The following is an 8,275-nucleotide window of genomic DNA, read 5'->3' on the forward strand; positions in this document are numbered from 1 at the left end:
GAGTGGCCTTGCATCCTTCTTCCTTTCACTCTCTCAAAGAGGGTGCCAAAGATCTTCACTTCATGGTATTGTAACAACCCTTATGTAGGCATTTCCACATTGGAATGGGTTTGGCCTGTATATTCTGTAGAATATAGCAGCAGTGACAGTGTCTGATATTTTAAACCAGGTCAGAAGTGCATTATTATCTTGGACCTTTGGAGCACTTACATGAGGAAGCCAGCTGCCATGTTGGAAGGACACACAAGCAGTCTCAGAGAGAATTCACCATGGGGAGCAACAAACTTGCCAGTACTAGTTTGACAGCCAGAGGGTGGAACTACCTTGGAAACAGATCTTCAAGCTTCAGTCAAGGTGAAGGATTGCTGAAGTGGCAGATAACATCTGACTGCAACCTCAGGAGAAACTCAAGCCAATACTGTCCAGCAGAGCTGCTCCTCAATTCCTGCCCCACAGAAGCTTTGGTGATTATCCTTTTAATATATTGTTTCTTGCATATTTGTTACTCAGCAATTTTGGTTGTACTAGCAACTAAGCCTGTTGGTGGTGGCAGAGGTGTTGTGTTCAAGTGTAATGCCTTGAAATATTTCTATCTTAAGAAAGAATGTAGTGTTTCCCCAGTATGAGCAAAATCTGACTCAGTTCACTTCACTTTTTTAACCCTTTCTCTTCCTTTAGTTCTTTATTAGATTGTATTTATTATAATCTAATAAATTTTATTATTTATATTGATCTGATATCTATCTACTTATCTATATCCCTTATTGTTTATCAACTTTAAATATCTTTATTCTGACTTATAAAAGAGTTTATCATTGCTACCTGAATTACATGACCCCCCAAATTCTTGTCACCTCTGATTCTTAAAATCTGTTAGTTTTATGAGTAATACGCTATTGATGTTTTAAAGCACACTATTAACTATGTACATTACATTGTGGTCCTTGAATTATTCAGTATTTTTGCAAATGAACTTTTTCCTTAATAGTTTTTATAGGAAGACATGGGTACTCAGTTGTTGTATGTTCCAAAAATTATTTTTGTTTTTAAACATGAAGGATTAGGAATAAAATCATTGAATCACATTTCTTAAAGGACTTTAAAGATATTGCTCCAGTGTTCTCTGGTATTTAATGCAACATTAAAAAAAATCTGAAATTATCCTGATTTATTTTATAACAAAAGGAAATTTAATATCTGTAATTGATGTGCCAGAGGATTGTTAACTTAATTTTTATTTTTTAAAAGATAGTGCTAGTTTTGGCAGCACATATAATAAAATTGAAATGATCTAGAGAAGATCAGTGGGGCTATTGCACAGGATGACACACAAATTCATGAGACATTTCATATCTCTAAATGAAAAAAAGTAACATTTTTAAATGCTTACCTGTGTCATGTAATCTGTTTTACAGATGGAAATACTGAGACAAATTAAGGAAGTGTTTCAATGCCACAAAAGAAATAAGTGACTCAGTTTTTCTGAAATAGTGGCAAGGATCACAGAAAGATTGGTTCTCTAAGGTTAGAGATAGTCAGTTTAGGTTTTCTTTTTATATCATCCATTCTGAAGAACATGTAGGTTGAACCTACCTTTCCATGCCACCCTTCATTTCTTTGCATAGATTCAAGTTTTTAACAAGTATTGTTTCTCTTCTGCCTTAATAATTCCCTTATACAATTTTTATGCTATTTATTTATTGGTGACAAATTCTCTCTGTTCATGTTTGAAAAAGGCTTTACTTTGCTTTGATGTTTGAAAAGTATTTTTGCTGGGTATCACATTTTTTTTAGGACTTTAAAGATGCTCATTGTCTCGTATCATGCAGTTTTTTACTGTTTTTGTACCTAATGATTGTTTTTTGCTGTTTTTGTACCTAATGATTTTTTAAAATCTCTTACAGCATTTAAGATTTCCTTTTTATTACTGGTTTTCAGCATATTGCTTAAGATTCAGCTTGGTTTATTTTTTATATATTTACCTTGCTGAGGATTTCTTGAATTTTTAAATATGTTCAGAATTCTCCTTAAATAAGGAAAATTATTAACCATTATTTCTTCAAATAAATCTTTTTTATGTCCACCTCTGTCTTTCTATTTTTCTCAGAGGCTCCAGATGATGTTTTGTTCATTTATTTTTAATTTTTTCTCTTGTGTGAGTCATATTTGATAAGTTTTTGCTATGTATTTTAACTGATGTTTTTCCCGTAACATCTAATTTGCAGTTAATTTCATCCAGTGATATTTTCATTTATATTTCTTATTCTAAAAGTTCCATGTGGCATTTATTTTACATCCTAATTTTCTTTGCTCATTGTGTTTGTTTTCCTTTTCCTCCATGAGCATATTGAACATATTTATAATAGTTATTTTAACATCCTTGATTGTTAATTTCATCATCTTTCCCATTTCTCAATATATTTGTATTGAAGAGCTTTCTCTTCATTGTTGGTCATTTCTACATCTGGTCATGAGAGAGTAAGAGATTTTATAATTAGCATTCACCCACCCAGGCTGAAGAAATACATTATTAGACTGAAGAAATATAATGAATCAAAACTCTTTAATTCTGTTTCCCATTTGCAACTATAAAGAAATAAAATGAAATCATCAAATATTTGAGAAAAAATTGAAATTGAAGATGTGTCCATATCAAAATATTGGCAAAATTAGCATCTCAGAGGGGAAAAAAAACTAAATTGAAAAAAGAAAATAAAACAAACAAACAAAAAAACTTTGAGCAGACAGATAAAATTAAATATCTTTAGAATAATTCAACCAATAAAAACAACCTAAAACAAAACCAAATAGATATGATAGGAAAAAAATTAATTTTAAAAGTTGGAAGTAACCACATGAAGGACAATCTCTCAATAGTATGTAGAATAGCAAGGAGATACATGGCAGATGAAAAGACCAGAAATTTGAAAGACTGAACTGTTTCTTTGAGAGCATGTGCTTACTAAAAGGAGAAAAAGATGGAAATCATGGAAAGATGAAGATGAAGAATACATCCAGGAGTTTTCCTATTTGTTCAAGTTTTTCAACAATTATGAGAAAAAAATAAAGAGACTATAAGGAATATAAGAAAGAATGACAGAGAAAAATATTTCTGAGTTGGGAAAATAAACAAAAGAATCTTTAAGAGCCAAACAATCCACTAAACCGACAAACACCTAGAACCACCTAATAAAATATTAAAAATCCAAGGAAAATGAATTCTGAAAACACTCAGAAAAAAATATAATAGATTGGCTAGTAACCATTCAAAAACTTTGCATTCATCTCCCTCAGGATTATTTCAGAAATTTGAAGGCTCTTCCATGTGTTATAATTTTTACTGTAACCAGACATTAGTGTAGAAAATAGGCAAACAAACCTTTTAATCATGGAAAGCAATGCTCAGTCTTCATTCATTTTCTTTTGTTCTTTCCTAGCACTGCATATTTTCTTACACACTGTAAACTTAGATACTTATAAAATTCAACTGTACTATGTTTTTTTATCAGGAGAATGTAAGTTCTATGAAGGTAAGTGCTTTTGTTTGTTCACTGATGGGTCTAATACTTACAATAGTGAAGAAAACAAAAAATAAGTTTATTATATTATTATTCATAGATCATTTATGATATCAAGTGTTGGAAACTATCTAGATGATCATCAATAGAAGAACAGTTAAATAATATATTGTATATAATGAGACTATGTATTGGTTAAATACAGTAACATCATCCTATATTATGTAATTAAAAGTCACAAACCTATCTGTAAGAATATAGGTACTAAAATATATATTTTATCTAGAACTGATAAAATGTCATGTATATAACATATTATGTATATGAACTCTATGATATGAACTATAATATGAACTATATGAACTATAATTGAGAGTGACAAATGGTAGGAACAGACTGGATGACATTAGAGTAGATGTAATCCAAATTTATCCATCACTCTTTTGTTTGTTCTGAATCAATAATCAATATTTATTATTGAACTATAATATATAAATAATCTATGAATTATACATATGAACTATAATTTACCCAAGTGAGATTGCATAATATATGAACTATATATGAGAACTATAATTTACCCAAATGAGATTGAAAAGTTATTGTCAATGAGTAATCAGAATGTATTTTATAAAAATTTATGTGCCATGTAATATCCTAGGAACTGAGATATAAGAGAGAGCATGAGAGTGATATGCATTCATGAGTGTGAGATAATATGCAAACATAAGTAATACAATTTCAAAAACTGCAAATCAAAAAGAAGATGGAGTAGGGCTTTTAATGGAGACTAAACAGGGGCATGTTGCTCGCCTTTTATAAGTTGGTCAGGAAAGTATCTCTCCTTTTTTTTTTTTTGAGAGAGAGAGAGAGAGAGAAATTTTTAATATTTATATATATATTTTTTTTAGTTTTTCGGCGGACACAACATCTTTGTTTGTATGTGGTGCTGAGGATCGAACCCGGGCCACACGCATGCCAGGCGAGCGCGCTACCGCTTGAGCCACATCCCCAGCCCAGGACAGTATCTCTTAATGAGTAATATTTTAGTTGAAACCTACATATAAGAAGGATGGCAGCATAAATATTATGAAGATTTAGGGAATAAGCACTGGAAACAGAGAGAGAGGGACAGAGGGATAGAGGACAGTCAGCAAATGCAAAACATTTGGCATGCTCAAAAGTTATAGTGAAGATCAGTAGAGTCCAGTAAGTGGAAGAGAAATGGCCTGGGAGGACAAAATAAACAGGTAGGCCACGGTGCTTTTCAGCCAGGTGATTTAAACTTGGAGTTCAAGTTTATTGGAAGCACACATAAACAGGATTTAAGGAAGTCTAATTATGATCTGATTCACACTTAAAACTGACACCATGGAATGGAGCATTAAGAGTAAAGTCTTAATCCAGGGGAAGGATTGTGGTCACTCCAAACTGTGTGATGACAGTAGCCTTTTCTCTTGTCAATAACTATTCTGTCTGTGTCTATTTGTCAGTCCTTCCTTTCTCCTTTCATTCTTCTCCTCCCCATTCCCCTCTCTCTTCCTCTCTTTGTCTATGATGAGCACATATATTGTGCCCTGGTGTGGACACACAGAAATAACTACAAAATTCACATTCTAGATAAAGCTGCAGAGATCATTACAGAGTTAACACTGATTGGTAACACTACATAGTGATGCAGACAGTTGCTTTGAAAATAGTCAGAGATTTATTTCATCCTGCTTACAGTGCTATAGGGCATATTTTGAGTTCCAAGGGGGAGGTGTCTTCTTTGCAATATATCATTTATAATCCATCATAGGCACTGCAGTGGGGAGAAGAGTCTGCATTTGCTGTGTGTTCAATGGCTTGTCAAAAAGAGCTGACCTAAGAGACATCCACGATATTTGCAGAAATACTTGTTACGCTCTAAAGTGTTTTCAAATAACGGTTTTCAGGCTCAAGGTAGAATTTGAAATATACTGAAATGTTTAGAAATCTCTCTCTCTCTTATAGGGGTTTTGCTATTTGTATCTGTTAGGAAATAGCTATTCCAAAGGCACAAATTTGAGAATAAATATTTGAAAGAAGAATAAAAATCTGATTTGCTAATATCCATGAAGAAAGCAGTTCAGGTTACTAAACTAGAAGTTTATATAGTGTATCTTAGAATAGTTTCTTATATTCCATAGGAGAAAAGATTTATCTGACCTATTCCATGCAAAAAGTTAAAGGAAGAAGTAGGATTTCACTTGTAATTAGATCTCTAAGCTAAACACGTTGTTAGCACTTGCTATGCATGACATTTCAGGGAATATCACACTTTGTCAGCTCATATTTGATCCACTCGTGGAGGGCCAGCTCCAATATGGCCAAAAGCTGAGGAGGGCTGGTAAAGAATCACAGTACTACTATTTATAAATCCACCAGCTTATAGCTTAGTATGTTTTTGTTCATTTCTCAACTGGGCTGAATTTCTTCTGAGAGAAAAGGATTACTATATGGATTAAGCTATTAGATATTAGAATTAACTATGTTTATTAGCATATAAGACAGTAGATGTCAATAAAAACAAATCCACTTAAAAGATTTACTGAACAAAAAGTACCACTTATCTATCATCCTGAGTGTATAACATAAATAAACTACTCTGTGTCTTCCAAGTAATCTAGAAATTAGTGGGAAATACCTGTGATAATTTTAATCTGGAGCTTCACTTACTGAGTAATTTTAAGTCCATACTTGACCATTCTTGGATTTGTGTTCTGATTACTAAAATGGTTATGATGATAATCATTCCTGTAGTAGAAAATTTTGATTATTAATTCAGAACAAACAATGGAGTGATGGATAAATTTGGTTTACATCTGCTCTAATGCTATCCAGTCTGCTCTTACCATTTGTCACTCTCAAAAATGTCTGAGTTTGGATAAGAAATAAAATGGTGAAGATAGGTCTGTAGACATCTTTGCTGACTTTGATTTTGTGCCTACCACCTCCTCTGGTCAGCCCACATGCCTGAAAGGAGGGGGATAGTATCTCTATGCCCAGGAGAGGGTCTTGATATGTCTAATCCAGTGATTGATTTAGGAACTCTTGCTATGCTTTATCCAATCAACAACAGGCAGTCTCCTGGGACTCTAAACTCCAGGGTGGACACATGTTCCTGGGTTGTCTTAACTCAAAAATTAAAGATTTGTTTCCTGGTTGGGGAAGAGAAAAGTTTCTGTTTTCTCTAAACAAAGAGAGCGCACTGTCTCAATGACTGATGGCAGATATCTTAAAACCAGGAGGGAAGGTAGCCTGAAGGTAAAGCTGATACAGAGAGGCAAATTAAGAAAGTCATGGGAGCTCTGTTCAAAGCATACAGGAAGAGACTCTACCTTCCTATCTTGAGCTCTTTAAAATAATGTGTCATTATTGTTGTGCCAGTGTGAGGCAATATTTTTAAAAAAATAAACTGGAGTTAAAATATCCTACTAAATGCAGTCTCTTATGATATTTTCTTATGATTAAATAAAAATTAACATGTTTACTGCTAGGTTGAGAACAGTAAACTGTTAGCATTTACTTATTTTTCATATATGTGGGCAAATACCATCACAAGAAATCTTGGTTCAGCTGTGATTCCAGTGACTCAGCAGGCAGAAGCAGGAGGATTGAAATTTCAAGACCAGACTCAGCAACTTTATGAGTCCCTAAGCAACTTAGTGAGACCCTGTTTCAAAGAAAGAAACTAAAAGGGCAGGGATCTAGCTTAGTGGTTAAGGTTAAGCACTCCTGGTTTCAATTTTCTGGTATCAAAATTTTTTTTTTCAAAACAGAATAAAGAATTCCTTTTACAAATGCTCTTAATGTACCATATGTATAAAACTTTGGGCCTTAGATTATTAATGTTCTTTTTAATAAAAAATAATAAAAAATCAGATTTTTATTCTTCTTTCAAACCAGTGCTCACTGGTTTTAGACAGATGAGATATTCTCTTCACCAAGCTTGGCAGTCAAAATCTAAGCATATTTTGAAGTTCGTAAATACTTAGATTTTTTTTGTCCTATTATACATTTTCATCAGCCACATCTGACGGTCTCTGTCTTGAGTAGAAATAGCATGAGGTTAAACATTAGCCTGACCTGAGTAACTGGAGTGGACATCTGTGTGTGTATGTGGGTAGGTGAGAGACCTGGACTCCCTATATGTAATCATCCCACTTGTAGTAATAATGTTAGGGGACAGACAGATGTGAGTGGTGGGAATATGAAATTAAGGAAATAATTCCTTAAAATGAATCCACTGTGCTGAATTTCACATGCTTTCACTTTAAAAAGCAATTTGTAGCCTGGCCTACATTAAGTCAACAGAACATGTTCTATACCTCAGCAAACTACCTGTTTTCTGCAGGGGAAATGCAGGCCTTAAATGCCTTAAGAACACAAGTTACTCTGAAGGAGGAAACTTTTGTGACCCTAACACAGACTAGATCCCAGAACTCAGGGAGATAGGAATTACTCCCCCCCAACCATAAAACCTGTCAGAACAGATTTCAATTAGAACCAGTTGGCAGGGGCTAAGTTGACCTAGAATGATCATAATAGCAGGGACTTGAAAGTCTGATGTCATCCTTTTGTCAGTCAAGTCAAGAGGTGGACCTCAAGAGGACTCTCTGGAAACTTCTTTGGGATCTCCAATACAACTGGGGAGCAGGGGAGGCATGCTGTACCTTTCCTCTCCGAGAGGACCCACTTCTCCCTTTGGAGTGTCCCCTTTTCACTTTTTCTTT

The 8,275-nt window shown here is 33.8% G+C and overlaps 1 non-coding gene across 1 annotated transcript; it reads left to right on the plus strand.

The window, feature by feature from the left end:
- Positions 1 to 1,251: 1,251 nt before the first annotated feature.
- Positions 1,252 to 1,357, plus strand: LOC125619867. Its single transcript, XR_007351457.1, has one exon. It is a non-coding gene; the product is annotated as a U6 spliceosomal RNA (small nuclear RNA).
- Positions 1,358 to 8,275: the final 6,918 nt, after the last annotated feature.

Source organism: Marmota marmota, unplaced genomic scaffold, assembly GCF_001458135.2.
Source record: "Marmota marmota marmota unplaced genomic scaffold, marMar, whole genome shotgun sequence".
In the NCBI taxonomy this organism is placed as follows: Eukaryota; Metazoa; Chordata; class Mammalia; order Rodentia; family Sciuridae; genus Marmota; species Marmota marmota.